This window comes from Ammodytes marinus (assembly GCF_949987685.1).
Source record: "Ammodytes marinus genome assembly, chromosome: 6".
In the NCBI taxonomy this organism is placed as follows: Eukaryota; Metazoa; Chordata; class Actinopteri; order Uranoscopiformes; family Ammodytidae; genus Ammodytes; species Ammodytes marinus.
In genome coordinates, this window is record NC_137235.1 from 30,989,067 (window position 1) to 31,011,170 (window position 22,104).

Consider the following 22,104-nt stretch of genomic DNA (forward strand, 5'->3'; position numbering starts at 1 on the left):
CATAACACACACAGCGTGACCTTGGTGTTTGTGTTTTTGTGTGGCCTGGGGCATGTCGACAGAGCAGTGATGCTGGTCGTGACTGAATCATGTTTCAGCCTGTGGGGATTGGGCTCTCGTCAGAGCAAGGACATATTTTGATGTTGGCTCCGGCAGTCTTTCACACCAGCCCCTACAGACGTAAGATCAATACTTATTTAGCAGAATTACAGCCTCCCAGCCTGCACCGTGTGGTGTGGGCCATCCTCTGTTAAGTGGTGATATTCAGCAGTAATGATGAATGGAGGCAGTGTGCGACTCTGATTAGACGAGCATTGCTGTCCATTCCTTTTATTAATCCTATCCATCACATGCAAAGACACGTATAGAGTTTAGTTATCCCTGTTCATGCACTCTGCCCATTTTCACAGACGTCTGTGGTGCTATTTTAGCTGCCTGTGTGAACAGTCATAAGGAGATTAAGACTAGTTGTATATGCGATGTTGTCATTCAGATGTGTTTTTTTATTTTCTAGGTGGAAGCATCATGTACTTTTGGACCACACTCATTTACCACTGTAGTTAAATATTCAGGAAAAGAAACAAACAAACAAATGTACGGGACAATCAGTATTATCGGCACCATTTATTAAACCAGTCCGGCTTATGAGATAGTCCTATCATTTGGTGTATGTTTTCCCCAAAGCAGTTTCCTCATCACATGACCTCTGCTGAAAGCTCTGATCTTTAGGCCGAGAACAGAGAAATGTTTTGTTCGAACTGTTTTTTTTTCAAACTATTCCAAAGTCACATTTCTATACAAGTTCACTTTTTTCAGAACACCTCACGAAGTCAGCACAGCATATGTCAACGGAGACTGAAGTATGAATCACTTTTCATTGTTTGAAACAAAATATATTCAGTGAGTTGTCAAATTTTGTCGACCGTTTTCTTACTCAAAGTCAACCACCACTATTACAAACTTAACTTAAAGGTGCTACGAGCAACTTTCAGTTTGTGGTAATTCTAGCTGTCCCTTTGGACAAAAGCGATAGTGTTTTTAATACCCCAGCTGTTGTTCCTGGGTGAGCGTATGCCCATGACAAAGGCATTTAAAAAAAACAATATAAAAAAAGCATCCTTAATGATGGTCTAGTTTGCTGATGTAATTTATGATCATCAGAGGAAAAATGTGACTGTTTCGGAAATATAAAAAAGTTCCTCATAGCACCTTTAACACAAAACTGGGGCACCTATTTCTCTCCCTTGATGACAGCTATAGTGGGACAGGGGCGGCAGGTGAGCCAGAACATTTTGTAATCGTGTTGGATGTTGTGGCCTTTCTTCGGTCTCCCTCAGTCACAGAGTGCATGGTTTACAGCACATCCCAGGTAGGTGTCACTTTTCCTTCCACCTCCATTCATCAACCCCACATGATCAGACGTCCTTTCAGAACACAATGAGAGGCTGGATCTCTGGACATATCGGCAGAGACATAAATGGGGATGTTTAGAGGTGGGGGAATTGCAAGAGAGGAAATAAGAAGTCATGTGGATGAGAAGTTGTGGCCAAATGCATCAGACAGAAGCCTTCCTATGCAAGTAGCACAGAGCATGGCATAAACAAGTGCCTCTTTTGTTTGATTAGAAGCTTGGGTTTCTGTTTAATAAATAGTTCAAATATACTTTAACAAACAATAGTGACATAGTGATACTATATACAAGGCAGAAAATCATTAGTGTTCGGGGAGGTGAGTTGAACCTTAGATATGCATTTGTTTGTCAAATTTGGATGTGAGATTAACTGCTGTGCTTAGCTGCTTATGCTGATAAGGAAAGCTGTGCTTGGTTGGCTAAAGTGGGCAAAAAAACAAGCAATTGTACTAAAAAAAATTAAGATTAAAATATAAACTAACATGGTGAACGTTGAAAACAATTGACCAGCATGTTGTTGCCAGCATTTTAGCCCAACACACTTTTTGAGGCAATATGTCTGCTGGCTAATTAGAGTATGTATGCCCCCAAGTGGTCAAGTCAAATAATGCAGCCTTACGTTTGACAGTTTAGAAAAACACCAACAATAACTAAAAAGAGTAGGCTAATAACTTCCATTCATTGGTTGATACGTTTTTGCTCAGAGATGGGGTCTGACTTTGAGAGAGAGAGAGAGAGAGAGAGAGAGAGAGAGTGTGCTGATAATATTGTGTGCATTGCTAGACAGCCAAAGTTCCAGTTCTCAAAGGAAAATGATTGTGGGCTTAAAGGTGAAGTAAGCGGTTTATTTATGTTAATATAAGTGTTAAATCACTCTTTATTCATACAGTGATCACTTACATAATGTGCGTGTTTCATAAAGCCGATCTCTCAGTCAGCTGCTCTGCATGTAATCGGCAAATAAACTTATTGGAGGATCCCGAAATTTATATTCAATCACGAGAGAGAACGCTACAAACCGACACCCCTCTCACTCATGGTCTCACTGCCGGAGCATGCCAGGGCGACAGATGGGTGAATGTGTATGCGCCTACAATGGCGGAGCAGGTAAAAATCCTTCCCAATGTCTGTTTTGATGGTTTTTATCATGTTTTATCACACTTATGGATCTGAGATGATGCTAGATAACTCGCTGCTTGAAGACCGCAGTGCATTAATGTGGTGACGTAGGGAAGAGCGAGGGGACTGCTAACTGCAGTAACTGACAGGAAGTTAGCTAAACGAACCATTCCACTTACAGCACCTTTAAGATGAGGCTTATGGAGAAAACAGCCAGAGTTTATATTGACTCAAAGGTCACTGTGAAAGCCCCCTCTGGCGGAGTGCCTGTTGCCCAGCACATTGTAACCACGGAACAAGCTTGATGGCAGCTTATAACTGTTGCATTCTGCCTCCACCTTTAAAGGAATAGTTCAACATTTTTAATTTCTTTTTTTTTTTTGCTTTTTGCTTCACTCTCCGGCTCAAGAAAAGGCGACAGAAACAGTTCCTGTAACTGTGATTTACTGTGATCACTAAACGGTCCTGTGTGCTTGTACACGCATACTGGAAAGAAACCAGGAAGTGCCTGTGACACGAATGTAGGCTATTTGGTTCTAAAATGACATAAAGTGTATAGAGAGCAACACAAACTGGTACATAAAGTGTATAGAGAGCAACACAAACTGGTACATAAACAGTAAAAGTCCTGAGAAGAACATAGGAGCATTTAGTGATGTTGTTAAAGAGGACCTATTATACTACTTTTCTGGTCTTAATTTCTTGTTTTACACTGCTATAGAGCAACCTGACACAAATCACATCACAAAAAACTATGTAGATTTTCGGGAAGCTCTTTCTCTTATTTTGGCGATCCAGCACATCCTGTCAACACTTGAGTGTGTGTGCTTCGGCAATCTCCGCTCCCTCCGCCTGTGCATCGGCCATCTCCGCTACCCTTCCCCCCCCTCCTGCAAACCCCACTCCGTTGTGATTGGTTACCTTCCTTCCGGAACACTTTCAGTGGCGGGAAGCGCGAGCATGGACCTATAAGGGCGCGAGGCAGACGCGAACAGGGAAGTGACAGCATTACCATACATGGAAACATCCGCGTGGTCACGTCACAAATTTTTATGCGACGTCACAAATTATGAAAGGGTAGACTGCTTTGAAGACGTGACTTCTCGACTGGCTAGAATAGTGTTTAGTGCTCTGCACAGACACCCCAGACGGTCAGCAGGGAATACGTCGAAATGCATGTAAGTCATTATTTGATAATTTAGTATGGTTAAGCATGACTATGAATCATCATAACAACGTTTATAGGTCATAAAAGTCAAAAAGCATCATAGGTCCTCTTTAAGTTTAGCGTTAGACCTGCTCCCCTTGACTACCAGTGTTTGAGCTAAGCTAACCTGGATGAGCGACATTTGCCCATCTCTATATAAAAAATGCAAGCACAGTTAGAGGAACGGGTTCTGTCGGCTTTTCTTGAGTCGTAGAGTGAGGCAAAAAAATTTAATTAAAAACGTTGAACTATTCCTTTAAGAAGAATCTTAATTTAAAAAGCAAAACGTGCTAACATATGACTATTGATTTTTTATTGTGTAATTACTATTGCAATGGGATTGTCTCTATTTGTGCTATCTGTCTGTAATGTGTCTATAGTGGACATTTTGTTTGTGTGGACAAGTGTCTAGTCTACTATTTCTCTGTTATATATTAATTGTTATCAGCCCCCTCCAAAACGCTTTCAGTAGCTTATTTGGGGTTCCCACGTTCATACGTTTTACATTCTCATCAAGTGTACCATAATGATATAACAATGTGTGAATAAACTAAAACTAAAACAAACGTGGCTGGTTGAATTTGAATAATTACTCAAAGATGGGGGTGAAACATTTCCCTATATATAATGATGAGCAAAAAAACCTATACTTTATTTTACCGACAGTGAATGGAATGATTATGTGGGTTGTGACAGGGCATCGCTCTCGGAGATGACTCATCAGAGTTATTATTACCCAAAGGAGGCAGTTCCCCCCTCAGCTCTATGGAGCTTATATATATAACTTATTCAGCTGATTTTTGTTTCGTACTTTTCGTTTCCCTCTCACCGCTCTCACGGCATCGCTTTGGGCCGCAGTAGGCAGCTGTTTTCATCAACAAAGCTTGACTTACCCACTGTTTTCTAACATAGGCTTGCCCTCGTGTCCAATTAAGAACAAAAAGTGCATGCAGATGGTCAGAAGAAAGATTTCATGGCTAGAAAATAGAGAGACAGGAAAAAGGTGAACTATTGTAAAAATATCAGGGCTTAACAAACCCCAATGGGAGATATGTTCCCCATGACAACTTGTCTCTAAAAAACAGTTAAAATTCCTATCACAGACAAGACAAATCTATTCAAAAGACTTCTCATCTAATTAGCAAGACCTTTCGGCATCACTTGTGCACACAGGCTTGCCTAAACAACACAAGGTGCTGGATCTGATTGAAACATTTACTTCAGCGTTAGTTCGCGGCTAGTCCTGTTTGTTCAGCGTGGGCGTGTTCGTTTCAAATTCTGCTGTCATTATCCATAATAATTATAATAACAATAAACTTTATTTGTATAGCACCTTTCCTACAAGAAATCTAGCTCAAAATACTTCACAATGAAATAGACATAAAATAAAGATAAAATTAAAAAATAAATAGAGGAATTAAGGAACGCAGTATCCCAAGCAACCAGGTCCTTGCAACTTTAGGCAGCACAGTAGCATTCTCACTATATCGCCCGGTTAAATACAAAGAACATTCAAATCAAATCCTATTTTGAATCTGCTTTTCCTCTATTTCTACATCAAACTGTACTACAGTTCTGTGAAAATGTTTTGTGAATCTGTTGTGCTACAAAATGGGTTTCAAATGAAACAGATGTATTTCTTTTTAATTCACTTTTGTACTACAGGTATCCACAGCAGTCCTCACATGGGGTGTAAATGTCCAGGGCCACCATTACTAATAATGATACAAATTCAGAATTTTAATGTATTCATGTGTGGTGTTCTGTCGCTCTCAGGGTTGTTTTTGTTTATATTCTTAAAACATGAAAGTACTCGATATTTTTCTAACTAAATGAATGGATAAATACATGATGTAAAACGTATACTTGGTTATGTCCTTATGTTGCGCGCTAGGAAAACCAATATATTTACCTTAAAGCCACTACGAGTAACTTTGTCCGTTGGACCAAAGCGGTAGTATTTTTACGACGCCCGCTGTCGTAAAGCTGTTTTCTAGCTCCTGCCTGGCGTGCGAGTGTCAAATGGTTAGGGCGCAATATAGTGCATGTCCGTGTGTTGAAAGTGTGAGGGCTCTTTTCGGCTCCGTGAGAGTGGTTAGTGACACTGCATCAACTAATGCCAGTCAGTGCTACACACAGGGGCGTAGCACCAAATTCTGGACCCCTATACAAAAAGTCCTGATGGGCCCCCTGAAAAGCGGTCTTACAATACACATGGCTCTCTGAGCCAGACAACTCCACAATATTTCATCTGATGAATGACCAAATCATTACTTTTACCGGTGTTTCCCCCATAATATGTCTTAGTCAAGGTGGTCACTGGCCAGGGTCACAGGAGGCGCGGCGCGGCGAACATTTTGGGGGTATTTTGCTCAAAGATGCCAATGCGCACTATAGAAATAAACAACTGTTTATTTGAATACAGATGTGGAATTTTGTTTGCTATGTGCAGGTATAATTTTACAGACAGTACAAAACACAATTAAAGAAAACTTCTACTGTTTTGGTGCAATACTATGCAGACACACTAAATACAAATAATAGACCATACACTTGTGTAGGCACATCAAGTGCAAATTATTAAACTTTTTAAAGTTCCCTTATAGATGGGGGGCTGTGATTATTGTGGACAATAGGCCTACTGTGATGCGATAGCCTATAATTCATTAATGGTTATTATTAGCCTACTTGCTTGATTTTTTATTAAATACAGGTCGTTTTGGAACATGTCTTTCCCAATTTAAAACATAAAAATAAAGCAGCATTGAAAATTCAGAAAATAAATCTTGTTGGCCTACACTAGCATGCTGTTCTACAAATAACTCAATAGTTGAAATAATAAATACAATGTGTTTTCCCCTTAAAATGTCTAAATGCATTTCAAAGACAGTAACAGTGTGGCACTTCTTTAAACTTACTGAAACTTGCAGGGGCCATCACTCTCATGTATTCATCAGACTTTTCTTTGCGCTGTCTGAGCTGATAGATAGGTTGTGTTGCCACAGTGATGTGGAGTCTTAAACTGTCCTAGCTTTGCCAGCACTTATTTCTGTACAGCTAAATATCCCCGTAGAGACATCGCTGCGTTTATTTTCGCCACCAGTTCAATTCAATGTTGGCTTGCTCCTGCTTACTCTCCCGCATACATGGCTTAGTCATGCGCAGGCCCCTGATCTCCTTGCAAGGGTCAGGGGCCTATCACTCCAGGGTTAGTTGTTATGGGAAAGAGATGCATAAAATAATTTGCTAAATTCATAACATGATTTTATCTAACGAAATATTTAGTTTTAATTAATATGTTTGGCCTTAACTTTGTACAAAACTACTTTTTACACACAGCCTAAAATATTGACTTTGCTCTCCCGCTGGCCACTCACGGACACACCTCCCGACGTATATGATATTATTATAGAGTAGAACTATAAGATTACATGTAAAAATATAACCAAAACATGTATAGACCTACTTGATAAGTAAATCAACCTACATCATTACTGCATGCCATAGACAACAGTAGCCTATATTCGCAACAATAGGTACGCACATGTAATTGATTAAATATATTGGGTGCCATGCATTTCACAAGGATATGTGTGTTTTTCCGATGACAGAGCTTTATTTCGTGGTGTTGCCATTGAGTGTCGCTGATTCCCCGAGTCAGGAAAACCTTGCGGAAGCTCTATGCATGGTCAAAAGTTGGCGTGGGAATACGCACACTTCTCCGCAAAGAATTCTTTTATAAATACCACCGTTTTGCCACCGCACATTTGACCACACATTCTACCTGTCTACGCAAGGTTTTTGTCCGTAGAAAGCTTTATAAATGAGGCCCCTGGAGTCTACTCATTACTAACTGAGAGTAACAGGTGTCATCTCCCCTTTTTATAAACGTAACTTTATCAGCTGCTTTGAAATAATTGGACAGTTATATTCCTGAAAATGTTCTGGAGAAAGGAGAGACCGTGTTCAGCTCCGCGGTGCTGTGGAGAACACAGGCTGCGCTGCGGTGACACAGAGGTGGCAGTTATTTGCAGTTGATGTTTGACACAACGCTCAGTTTATTGCACTTGCATCAAAATATTTTTGTTAAACTTTATTTTATCCGTTTTGTGCCGTTTTGTACACGTATATAACATTTTAAAATAGGGGCGGCCCGCCCGGCCTAAAGGCTACAGACACAAAAAAACAAAAAAAAAAACGATTTTCCTCATCCACCATTCGAGTTAATTTGAAACGAGGAGTACTCGAGTACTCGATTACTAACGCCCATCCCTAGTAGCTACAGAACATATACAGTCATATGAAAAAGTTTGGGAACCCCTCTCAGCCGGCATTATAATTGACTCTGCTTTCACAAAAAAAATATAAAAGTGGTATGTCTTTAATTTACCAGGAACAGCTAAGTACAGGGTCTTGAAATGGGCCCCGAGATCGTTAAGACCGCCCCTGCAAGCTTGTCGTGCTGCCTGACGAAATGCTGCACCTTCTCTCTGCCCGCTCGCCTCTCCATTGAGAATGCATTAGTGGGCGCAACAAACGCCTCGGCCCGTGTGAAACGGCCTTAAAGATCTCCTATTATACTACTTTTCTGGTCTTAATTTCCTGTTAAAAACTGCTATAGAGCAACCTGACACGAATCACATCACAAAAAACCATGTAGATTTTCGGGACACTCTTCCTCTCACCCTAGCGAGTACAGCAGTCTGCTCCACACACTGCTTTGAGCTTCTCCAGGAGGTAAAAGTGAATTAGCCCTTCGGGCATTCTGATTGGATGAGGCAACACAGTACGGTGGCTCATAATGAACAAACTGCATAATCATTTAACCAAATGCTAATGTAGCCGTTGGCACATTCAGGATCTCGTAATTACGAGATCCTTTTCTCGTAATTATGAGATCTAACGGCTGTGCTAACGGCTACATTAGCTGTGAAACTTTCGTGCGGATAGTTTTTCGCTTTTTGGGAAGGATCAATGGCGTGTGCAGCCTCGCGACCTAGGTCGGAGCAAACGGGTGAGCTCGTCCTCCAGGGGCTGTTTAGCCGTACAGCACGAAGTGCTATCGCCGCTACTTTGTTGTTGGTGGCTTTTTTGGCTTCCCCCCACTATTGTAGCCGCTAACTGTACCTTCCCTTATTGAATATCATTCGTTTTTGATAGAGACAGCTCGGCTGTTCTAGATTGACATTTTTTGTTTTTGGCTGGTAAATTTTTCTTAAAGAAGAAAAGAAAAAAAAAGGGAGTTGTATTCTTGTCAGCTTCCCAGTGAAGGCAGCGCTCTCGCGTCCTCACCTGGGAACACTGCTGTGTATCTCTGTGCGGTCACTTACCGGTGAAGGCAGCGCTCTCGTGTGCTCTCCCAGCAACACTGCTATATATTTTCAGTCACTTACTGGTAACACTGTACAGCGCTAATCTACTGGTACAGTGAAACTGCAAATGGCTCATTACACCTAGTAGTGGCTGGTGTTACATCTACGGTGCCCACCATCTCTATGTCCTTGAGCAAGTGACTTAACCCAAAACTGCTCCAGGGGCGCTGTACTACGGTTGACCCTGCGCTGACCCCTTCGAAGTGTGGTAACTTGAGACGGGATATGCAGAGAGACAAATTTCAATGTAACCATTGACTAATAAAGTAACTTAACTTAACTAACACTGTTGTGTAGTCTGTTCAGTCGCTTGCTGGTGAAGACTGCGCTCTCGCACCCTCTCCTGGTAACACTGCTGTATGTTTCTGTTCAGTCACTTACTGGCGAAGACAACGCTCTCGCGTCCTCTCCTGGTAACTGCTGTGTGTTCGGTTCAGTCACTTACTGGTGAAGACAGCGCTTTCGCGTCCTCTCCCGGTAACACTGCCGTGTGTTATTTTCTTTAGTAGCTTACTGGAGAAGGCAATGCTATCGCTCCCTCACAGTGTTCTGCTGAGGGCTCGCGTGTCCCATGTTCCTGACGATGGCCATGACCACTGCCCCTCTTGCCTCGTGAGGGCCTCTGGCCTCGGCTCGAGCGTTGGAGGGAGGGCCTCTTGGAGAGCGCCTGCATGGGCTGCAGCCTCATGCCTTGGGCCCTCAGGGTGGCTAGGCTTGCAAAGATGGAGCGTCTGACTGCCAACGATCTCCCTTTAATAGCACCACTTCCTCCAGCTCAGCCCGGCCGCTCTAGACACCGGGACACAGAGCTCGATGCTCCGCAGGCAGACTCGGCTCAGCTTAGTGCCTTCTTCAGGCACAGCCTTGCCCGACCCCTTTCTCTGTTCCTCCCTTAGGGGAGTGCTAGAGGGAGCTATATGCATGCTGGAGGGACACCAGGGCTAGCTCCCATTCTATTTCCGATGCCTGAACCTCGGCTGAGTGTGTCCACTCCTGGCAGGCCTAGGGACTCCTCGGCTGCCCCCCAGAGCCACTCTCAGCCATGTTCTCATCCAGCGAGAGACGATGGCCTACGCAGGTCTCGGCGTCCCACTCAGCGGCCCGCCCAGCAGCCTACTGATAACTCTCGTGCCCCCGCCCGCCCGTCGTCCGGGCAGCCTCAGATCTGGCATCCCGACCCACGTCGCCTTTAGCTGGGCTTGGCCACTACAGGACCCGACCCACTGCTGAGTGATGGCACCTTCAGGGTTACTGTCCTGAATGCCAGGGCAGCATCAACCAGGAGGCAGTGTGAGGAAACGGAAGGTTCTCCGTGAGAATGGTGACTGATTCCCTCACTGCAATCTGGTGTGTGGCACTGATTGGCTGATTGGACCCAGGTGTGAGGAGATGATATATGCTCTGAGATCCCAGTGCTCTGTGCTGCTCATTATCTCACCTTAAGAGGTAGTGAGAGGTTGTCTCTGAGTGCTCCCTGTGTGTCTAAGTCTTCTGTTTTGTGTGTGTGTCCATTCAGCTGCTTGGCAGTGGAGGTTTTGTTCTTGTTTTAGTTTTCAATATTAAAAGGTAGCCTGTGTGGCCCTGCACAACTTTGTGCTTTTTGTTTTCTCCCCCCTCCCAGTGTCGCGTTGCGATTTAGTGGTTTTCCCTCCGGGGATAACTTTTAGAAACCCCTTGGTCCGCACCTGTGTCCCAAACTCCCCCCCGAAGCCTTACAGGCAGTTTGGGAACAGGTGGAAACTGTTCTCCAATTGGTGTGCGGCTAGAGCTGTGGACCCAGTGCACTGCGCTGTCCCATGGTCTGGAGTTCTGCAGCCCCTCCTGGATAGTGGCCGCTCTCACTCCACCTTGAGAGTTGAGGTGGCTGTTATCTGCTCCCCTACACAATGGGGTTGATGGTGCCACGGTAGGATGCCACAGGTTAGTGTCCCTCTTTCATTGAGGGGCCTTGAGGCTGCGTCCCCCTAGGGCCCCAAGGGCTCCGGAATGGGACCTCCCACTGGTCCTGCAGGCATTGTCACCTCCCTCTAGGCCTTCGATCCAGAGGAAGTTGAGGTGGCTGTCCATGAGGGATGCAATTTCACTCACCATAGCCCTTGCAAAGCGGGTCGGGAGTTGCATGCCCTATCTGGGAACGGTACATGCCGGAGGTGGAACTCTGGCTCATATATCACCCTGTGGCCGAAGGTTGCGTTCCCGCCAAGTTGCTTCCATGCAGCCACCTTAGCCAGCACATCCAGCTGGCACGCTTTCCCCCCCACCTCCAGCTGAGGAGGGCAGGTCAGAGCTACTGTGCCCGATACGGGCTCTTTAGGCTTATATTTCTGCTACCACCTGTATTCGTCAGTCAGAGCAGCTCTTTGTTTGCCATTGTGGCCCTAACAAGGGTCAGGCTCTAAACAAAGCAGGGGCTGTCCCACTGGATTGTTCGTACCATTGCACATGTCCATGGGACCAGTGGACGCCCCCCGCCATCCATTCAACCAGGAGTGTCTCAGCATCATGGGCTGCCCTGAGAGGGCTGCCCCTGAGGACCATCTGTGCCAAGGCATCGCCTAGCACATTTTCCAAGTTTTCAACGTCGCCATCCCCCATCCAATGGGGGTGGTCCTATGCCAAGCTATGCTGTCTCCAACCAGTGAGCTGGTTGCTTGGTTTCTTCGTGACGTTGTTGGTATTGGCCATCCAGTGCTTAATGCAGTAAGGATGAAATAGAACGCAGAGTTACGTATGTAACTCCGGTTCTATGAATCCTGGATGACCGCCAGAGTAACAGGTCACTCAGAAGTCTCGTGGTTCGCGAGAAGATTCTGGGAACAGATCCTCTGTAGACACCGGGCTATATAGCCCTTCCGGTGTCACGAGGGTCACAGGTGACTTTGTTGATATTGGTACTCGAACTGTGCATGCGCGAGACGGATACATCCAGTGCTTAATGCACCGCCTCTGGCGGTCATCCAGGATTCATAGAACCGGAGTTACATACGTAACTCTACGTTTTCGCGCGAGCTGGATTTTGCTTCCTTACGATACCTCCCCTAACATCTATTGGCTCTTACGGTTAAAACAAGGTGTCAATCATCCAAATCGATCAATCACTGGCCGAGTTATTGGCCTGCGTAACCTTCCTAGGCAACATCCAGCAGTAGCCATTTTTGCGCAGAGTGCGGAGAGCGCACGGTGTGAGCTAGTTGTTGAGTAGTTTTGAGAAGTTTTGAGCAAGTTTGTTGGTATTTTTTAATCATTTATCATCAGAAATGGCAAGACGTGGTCAAACCGTGTACAATATGGAGCAGACGTTGCAGATGATACATGCTGAGGACTCAGCTCAGACGACAGAGACCTGTTGTTCGGCAGCAACAGTGACTACATCCCGCAAGGTTCAATTCATTAGTTACTAGAGAGACATCTCAAAGAGAGGTTCATATATACCAGTATATAATGTATATAATATCAGTTTTATGCTAGATAATTGCGGGTTTGTGTGCGTGCGTGCATGTGGTTGTGTGTGTGTATATGTGTGTGCGGTGTGTGTGTGTGTGTGTGTGAGAGAGAGAGGGAGGGGAACAGGGGGAGAGAGAGACAGGCAGGGGAGGGAGGGAGAGAGACACGCAGGGAGGGAGGGAGACAGAGAGGGAGGGAGGGAGTGTGTTTTTTATGTTGTTTACTTCCAAGATTATTATTATCACATGTCTATTGCTTTTGTGAATACATGTATTGTGTGTGTGCGCGTGCGTGTGGTGTGTGTGTGTTATGTTATGTTTACTTCCAAGATTGTTATTATCACACATCTATTGTGATAGCTTTTGTGAATACATGTATTACACTTTCAAAAGAAGGCCACTAAATAATATTTGTTTCCTTCCACAATTGGTTTTGCAGTGATGATGAGCAGCCATCAACTTCCCAGACAGAGCCATTGCCTTCTCAGATGCAGCGAGGGAGTTGGTGTTTGCTGAAGGCTCAGCAGCTACTCCACCGCTTGCCTCTACCCCCAGCACATGCATGCCCATCTACTATGCAAGTGATGACTCACGAATTCGCAAGCATTGCAAGTGGTGCCCCAATGCTGGGATCCCGAGGGTGAAGACGTCCGTGTATTGCAGGAAATTTCAGGTACCACTGTGTCTCACTGCAAAAAAGAACTGTTTCCAGCTCTGGCACGACAACAAGTAGAGAGGAAAATGAGACTCAGGAGGGGCTGTTTTTAGTTTGGACTTATTGTTGATATATTGTTTTTATTTGGACTTCACAGTCAGTGTAAATAGTTGTGAGTGTGATTTATTTTTACTGTTTGTTTCCATCACTGTTGATAAATAAATATGTTTCATTTTTCGCCATTTCTCAATGGACTTCCACTGCTATGCTGATGACACCCAAATTTATCTCAGTACCAAATCCCCCCACAACCCCCCCATCTCCCACATTGAATCCTGCCTGTCTTCCCTTACACTCTGGATGAAAAATAACTTCCTCAAACTCAACAGCAACAAAACTGAACTCCTCCTAATTGGCTCCAAATCCACCCTCAGCAAATTTACAACCCCCCCCCCCCCCACACTCACTATTGATGGCACCATGGTCTTCCCCTCCCCCCAGGCCCGCAATCTTGGGGTAATTTTTGATCCCACCCTCTCCCTTGAGCCCCACATCCGTCACACTGTCAAAACCTCCTTCTATCACCTCCGTAATATTGCAAAGATTAGATCCTCCCTCACACCCCATGCTGCTGAAAGACTCATCCATGCCTTCATCTCCTCCCGCCTTGACTATTGTAATTCACTCCTCGCCGGCATCAGCACCACCTCCATCAACAGACTCCAACGTGTCCAGAATGCAGCTGCCCGTCTCCTCACTCACACCAACTCGTGGAACCACATCATCCCTCAAAAAGCTCCACTGGCTCCCCATTTCATTCCGGATCGATTACAAACTCCTGGTCCTCACCTACAAAGCCCTCCACCATCTGGCCCCCCCATATCTCACTGACCTCCTCTCCCCCTATCAACCCCCTCGGGCCCTCAGATCCTCCTCAGCCAGTCTCCTCTCCACCCACACATCTAAACTCTGCAGCTTTGGTGACAGAGCTTTCTCCAGGGCAGCTCCCAGGCTCTGGAACAGCCTCCCCCAACATATCAGTGACTCTGAGTCCCTCACCATCTTCCAGTCCAAACTCAAGACCCATCTCTTCTCCTCTGCCTACCCCTAGTTCACCCACCAACCCAACTCTACGTGTTATTTTTGTTTGTTTATTGTTTTGTTTTTGTAAAGCGCTCTGAGTGAGAGAAGAGCGCTATATAAATAAAATGTATTATTATTATTATTATTATTATTATTATTATTATTATTATTTTGATTCAAACTTCAGTTGCTTTTTATGGTTTTCTTTGAAAATTGTATACAGGTTAGGTTGGTTATGCAAAAAAAATTATAATAATCAAAAACTGTTGAGAATGTAGGCTATGTGATGATCACAGATAATGACATAAAAGTGAAATATATAGTTCAGTACATCAAAAACTTCAAATGGCACAGATTGTGCCAAAGTGTGCCAAAATGACCATTTTGGAGAGTCCGCCTGAATAGTCTGTACTAAAACCTCAGTAATTTTGCTCTGCTTCACTTTCTGAGGATCAGAGATAATGGTCACACCTTGTGCTATGCTTAGATGTAGAGTTTTAGCTCCATCAGCATCATTTCAAAGAGATATTCATTGAAAAAGTGTGATTTTTTTTAGGCGGAAATGAAATCTGTCATTTATGCTTGTGTGAAAACTTAAAGGTTCATTAAGCGGAATGGTTCTTCCTGTCAGTTACTGCAGTTAGCAGTCCCCTCGCTCGTCCCTACGTCACCACATTAATGCACTGCGGTCTTCAAGCAGCAAGTTCATCTCAGATCCATAAGTGTGATAAAACCGGATAAAACATGATAAAAACCATCAAAACAGACATTGGGAAGGATTTGTACCTGCTCCGCCATTGTAGGCGCATACATATTCACCCATCTGTTGCTCTGGCGTGCACCGGCAGTGAGACCATATAGTATATAGTATATATGAGTGAGACGAGTGTTGGTTTGTAGCGTTCTCTCTCCTGATCGTATACAAAATCTGTAAATGGTATTAAGCTGTGGAATGGACTTGATGAAGTTGTCACAGGGAGTTGCAGTTTGCGCAATTTCAAAGCAAATTATGTTTCAAAAATTATTGAAAATTACAGACTAATAACCTGAGCACAATGTCATTTTCATTACAATGTTGTAACAAATAATACAGGCCAGCAGACAGACTTGTTTTGGAATACTTTTGCAGAAGTGTTTAGACTACCAGTTTAGTAAAGGAACAGGCCAAATACAAGGCCACTTCACACTTTATACACTTGGCATTGTCACAGAAAAACTGAACTGTGCTGAACTGATTTTAAAAGCTGAAGCAATTAGATTAAAATTGACTGCAGATTCTTAAAAAAAAAGTATATGTATATATATATATATATATATATATATATATATATATGTGTGTGTATATATATATATATATACATATATAGCTATATATATATAAAAAATAATGTTTTTTGTTTGTTTTATTTTTATTTTGTAACAGTAATCTGTGTATCTGAATCCGAATTTGATGAAAATGGGGGCGGGACCTGATAAGCCTTTGGCTTCTTCCGTCTCCCTTCGGACAACACAAAGTATGATGTATGAATATTTGCAAGAGAAAATTGTGTATTGTGTGGAATTGTCCGAAAGAATAATAAATAAATAAAAAAAATTGGGGTACTACAACATTGTAATTGGGCTATTACTGCAAATCAGAATGACTTTTGAGACCTGTGATATGACGTCCGCACTCTGTTGAAGTGATTGCTGTAGGAATATGGAGTGATATAACACATATATTAACACAAATAAACCGCTTACTTCACCTTTAATTAACTCTGAGCCAGTGGCATAAATACTGATACTTACACATCTGAACACATTTCACAAGTGTTCCCTTCATAATGACACCACAATTATTCAAATAGACCTTGTAGATGCAGAGATATACTCTAGTCATTTTGGGTATGTCATTTTCGAGCAGAAACCTAAAAAATAGGCTGGAGCTTAAGTTAACCATCAGAGAGTAAGACCTCTGACCAACATCTGTGTGCCTGTCCTAATCTATGAATAAACACATTTATCCACAAAATCCTCAAAAATGTCTAGTTGTTTGTCAAATAAATCGCTGCATTTCGCTCTATGGCTGAAATACGGGATTCGCTAAATGAAAATCACTTATGTACTTGAAGTGTGTGAGCCTTGGCTACATAGAGGTGGATCAGAAATTATACATGAAGGAAACAAAATAACAGGGACTAGCAAAACTAGAATATCAAAAATGCCACAAAGCAATGTGTAACTGAGTTGAGTAAGACTGATGCCCCTGCCTACAACAGTGTTATAAATTGGGAGAACAGCAAGAAAATCAATTCTCTTACACACACACACACACACACATTGCATTCCTTCTCTGGGGAATATGTGAATGATTATAATGAGTCACCCTTTGACAAACAGTGCTGCAGAATACAGATGTTGGCCGGTGTTAAGTGTGTGTGTGTGTGTGTGTGTGTGTGTGTGTGTGTGTGTGTGTGTGTGTGTGTGTGTGTGTGTGTGTGTGTGTGTGTGTGTGTGTGTGTGTGTGTGTGTGTGTGTGTGTGTGTGTGTGTGTGTGTGTGTGTGTGTGTGTGTGTGTGTGTAAGGCAGGGAGCAAAGTGAGCATGGTGTGTGGTTGTTAGTGCGGCTCCTCCTCTGATCAGCTTAAGATAAACAGCAGGCTCCGTGGTTTATGAGCCAGGGGACAATCCCTCTTGACCCAGACTTGGACGCCGACTGCTCTCCTGTCACCAAATCAAACACAACTGTCAAAGGCTTGGAGACAAATCCTCTGTGTGTGGTGTAATTGCCTGTCTTCTCTCGTGGTGGGGGCGATGGGGGTGTTGGTGACTTAGTGTGTGGCAGGTGTGAGAGCTTTGGGAAAGATTAAATGGATTGGGAGGAAAGGAAGAGAAAAGCTAATGCATCTTGTAGTGGGTGTTTTTATTAATATGTGCATACACGTGTAGTTGCGTGGAAGGCGATTCATCTGTGTATGTGATCCGTCAACAACTTCAAGATGAGGTTTTCCTCCTCCTCCATATCACTCACATTCTCTTTTTCTTTAAATTTCTGCAATTTTATTTATACAGGTAAATCCCATTGTGACCGGAGTCTCTTTAACAAGGGAGACCTGTTCACATTCCCACGTTACCATTCACACACACATTCATCCACCGATAGCAGGCTAACTATCGGCATTCACACCAGGCAAGGTGGGTGAAGTATCTCGCCCAAGGACACAACAACCATGACTCAAGTGGCTGGGCGGGGATCGAACCGCCAACCCTCCGATTATTGGCCGACCCGCTCTACCACTTGAGCCCCCATTGTTCACAATTATGTTTTTCTATGATTACTACCAGATCTTTACTCTAAACTATTAGGTGATTGAGAGAGTCTCGATCTACAAATATATGGGCTTTTTCCTAGAAGGAAATCGAATTTACGGAAAAAAGTGAAGATGGGTTATTTGCATAGAAATGAATCTTGTTTATCTTAAATCATCCAAGCAGTTCTTTGATGATGTGCACACTCGTATTCTCTGGAAATGAAAGATTTAGTGTACCATGCTGTTTTATGATCCGCCTCTGATTCTGGTTTTCTTACAAACCATTGCAATATGTATGTGAAGGTTGCTCTGTCCTCCTTTATGCCCATAGAATGGAACACTGGTGCACATTTCTTCATAAGGCTATCTTGCATGAACCACTTCCTTATCTGTGATCTCTACTGGCTCCTCGAACCAACAGTATACTTGCAAAATTCAGTGTAGCAGTATGTGTAATATCCATCAGACCCGCAATGCGTTTGAGCGAAGTGCCTTTAGAGTTTTTTCACCCTCTTCATTATAGGTTAGTAACATGATCACTCTAAATTGAAATCCCTCATCAGCATGGACCATTTTAAAAGCAGGACTATTTAACCACATATTGCACATGTCCTTTTGGTGAGCACTGTCTGGTTTCAAATGGAATACTTGTTTTATTGTCATTTATTTTATCGTGTGTTGTATGATGTTTCTGATTTTGTTTGTGTGTTGGGTAAATAAAGGTTAATGAAAAACAAAATGTTTTTATGTGGATATGTGGACTTGTTATCACGTTGTCACACTGGGTATCACGACCATAGAAAAAAAGAGCTGCACTATATTTCATAGTCATGTAAGGAGATGGGGGGAAAAATATACCCCACCTTGGAAAGACAAGCAGAGGACATTTGCATACATGCAATGCATATGATGATTTTGCTCCACATTCGAGGCAAACTGTATTAAATAGCACAGCAAACGGCTTGAAACAACTCTTTCAAGACACCATTTAATCTCCCTGGTGAATGGAGGATGATTGAGGCATGGATTTCATTTCCAGCTTTAATCAGTAATATTTATTTATTCTGTGTATCCAGATCATAGTTGCCTTTGATTCTTTGCGTTGAGTCCCGTTTTTCTCGCCTGCTCACTCACTCCTGAAATCCTGCATATTTCAGCACTCTATTTTAAGTTGTCATTATATTCTTATGTCACATGGGCCTGTAATAAAACAACAAATAGTATGTCAAACTGTTCACTCAGCCAACGTTAATAGTTGACTTAAAATGCTAGAAACTTAAAATGTCAAACTTTGCTGAGATGGACAAGGACTTCCAGGATTTATGAATACCGTTAAAAGGTTCCCTGGGTGCTTAGTTCGACTATTCCCCTCACTCACTATGCCCATGACCACATCACTCCTGTCCGAGGGCAAATCTCATGGTTCCCCATCCCATTCCCCATCAAAACTAACTTTTGTCAATCTGTACCATGTCAATAACAATTCCAGAGGAAGTTTTGCACATGAAATCATACTGAGATAAACTGAGATAAAAGTGGAATGTGTAAGATTAATTGATGTCCAACAATGACCTTTTTATGTGAGTCATTTCTAGGCATGATTAAGTGTCTGAAATAGCTGGTGCATCAGTTGCAAACACTTAAAAATGATGTAAACTGTACCGCTCACGAAACTCTCACCAATACTGAGTGGAAGAAGCTGAACAGGATATTTTCTTAACAACAGCATGACATATAGCCTCCAACATTCCCAACAAAGTTGATTGGTCTCCTCTGGCAACGTCACATTGCTTTTTGCTGCCAAGCCATCATACTGTATAAGTGAAATAAACAATGATGTCACTTTACTGACATTGTGGACTGATGCTATTATATTAGACATTTGATAATATATCAAAATAGTTTTAGGACACACCCTTGTTCCTTTCAAATATACACATATGCACAGGGCCGACGGACTGGGTAGAAAAGTGATACAGTCGTGGGGGGGCCCAAGGCAGAGGGGGGCCCATCATTTTTTTTTTTTTTTTTTTTTTTAAACAAGCTAAATGTGTGGCCCCGATCTTTGAAGGCCCTGAACAATGCCATTCCAAAAAAAGAAATAATTGACTGGCTCGTGATAGGCCCCTGACCCTTGCAAGGAGATCAGGAGCCTGCGCATGACTAAGCCATGTATGCGGGAGAGTAAGCAGGAGCAAGCCAACATTGAATTGGCTGTCTCATAACACCTGGCGCCTGTAGACTCCCACTACGTCTGGACAGAGATAGCTTCATGGAACACACACACACACACACGTAAACACATAGCACACAGTACCCTGACTAATCAGGCCCTCTTGAATCCGACCCCCTCTCCCTCCCTCGTTGCGGACCGGAAGCTGCGGGCGGGGCGCCTGCCGGCTGCGTACGCCCCCTGGTGCCTGGGCTGTGACACCTACCTTCCCATAAAGCCCTAACCCGTTCCTTTAATGTGCAATGTCTACGAGTCTTATTGTCTGTGGTGTTTATCATGTTGCTTATTTGTGCTAAGGTGGTTTTTCACTGATCACGCACTGCGCTCCCATAAGGAACGTAGTTCGAGATTTGCATTTTTTTGACCTATCTTCCCCTGTTGTTCTCCTTTTCCTTCTAAGAAATAGGGGCGCGAAATATTGCTGACCCTACAGTTACACTCTCTCCTGTCCACCCATGTTATTGTCATTGTCTTGTATGTTTCTTGGTGGAGTGTGAACTGGAATGTAATTTTGTTGCTCGGTAACGGTGCAATGACAAATAAATCTGATTCTGATTCTGATTCTGATTCTGAATTGAACTGGTGGCGAAAATAAACGCAGCGATGTTTCTATGGGGATATTTAGCTGTACAGAAATAAGTGCTGGCAAAGCTAGGACAGTTTAAGACTCCACATCACTGTGGCAACACAACCTATCTATCAGCTCAGACAGCGCAAAGAAAAGTCTGATGAATACATGAGAGTGATGGCCCCTGCACGTTTCAGTAAGTTTAAAGAAGTGCCACACTGTTACTGCCTTTGAAATGCATTTCGACATTTTAAGGGGAAAACACATTGTATTTATTATTTCAACTATTGAGTTATTTGTAGAACAGCATGCTAGTGTAGGCCAACAAGATTGATTTTCTGAATTTTCAATGCTGCTTTATTTTTATGTTTTAAATTGGGAAAGACATGTTCCAAAACAACCTGTATTTAAAAAGAAATCAAGCAAGTAGACTAATAATAACCATTAATTAAGTATAGGCTATCGCATCACAGTAGGCCTATTGTCCACAATAATCACACAACAGCCCCCCATCCATAAAGGAACTTTAAAAAGTTTAATTTGCACTTGATGTGCCTACACAAGTGTATGGTCTATTATTTGTATTTAGTGTGTCTGCATAGTATTGCACAAAAACAGTAGAAGTTTTCTTTAATTGTGTTTTGTACTGTCTGTAAAATTATACTTGCACATAGCAAACAAAATTGCACATCTGTATTCAAATAAACAGTTGTTTATTTCTATAGTGCGCATTGGCATCTTTGAGCAAAATACCCCCAAAATTTTCGCCGCGCCGATTTGCGCCGCGCCTCCTGTGACCCTGCCCAGTGACCACCTTGACTAAGACATATTATGGGGGAAACACCGGTAAAAGTAATGATTTGGTCATTCATCAGATGAATATATTGTGGAGTTGTCTGGCTCAGAGAGACATGTGTATTGTAAGACCGCGTTTCAGGGGGCCCATCAGGACTTTTTGTAGGGGAGAACGGGGTAAGTAGGCACACTTTTTACTCTAGTGAGAATTGCTCATCACCAAAACATCTGTCAATAGCCATTCCTACATTAAATTGAAGCTTAAGGTGTTGGCTAGAAATGTGTGTCTCTCTTTTTTTCCAACTTATTGTAATGAAGAAGTAATTTACCATCAAAGACACTCTGACACATTGTGACAACCAACCCCATCAAGGGGTCGGTTGTCACACACTATGGGGTTGTTTGTCACAATGTTATCTTAATGGGAAAAATCTTAAAAAGAAGGCAAGGAGGCAGAACCAAATTTGAATGTTTAATTGCATTGTCAAGTTGACAAATAGGCCTACATAACGTTCTGTAGCCTTGGCAGCTGGTCTAGTTTGGGATGCACTGGGTTGTTTTGATTTTGTTGCCCTTTTTTCTTTTGCTTGCTAGCTGCCTTTTCCTGCTCTATTCTTTCCTTCTCTGGGGTGTCAGTGAGGATACAGCTTGACAATTTCTTTCGTTATTGGGTTCCTTTTCTGGCTGCAGCCTTGAGATAACATGTGACAAACAACCCCCCAAAAAATTTGACGACCAACCCCAACTTGAATTTCTTGCTAGCATCAAGGCCAACAACCATCTGACAACTAATTAGCTTGCTAACCACAATCTAAACTATAGTTTACCCTTCACACTTTCTGAGGGTAACAAGTGTTTTGTTATAAACCCATTGTGTAAAAGCCTAGAAGAAAAATACTGAGAAGCAAAATATTTTGAATTTGACA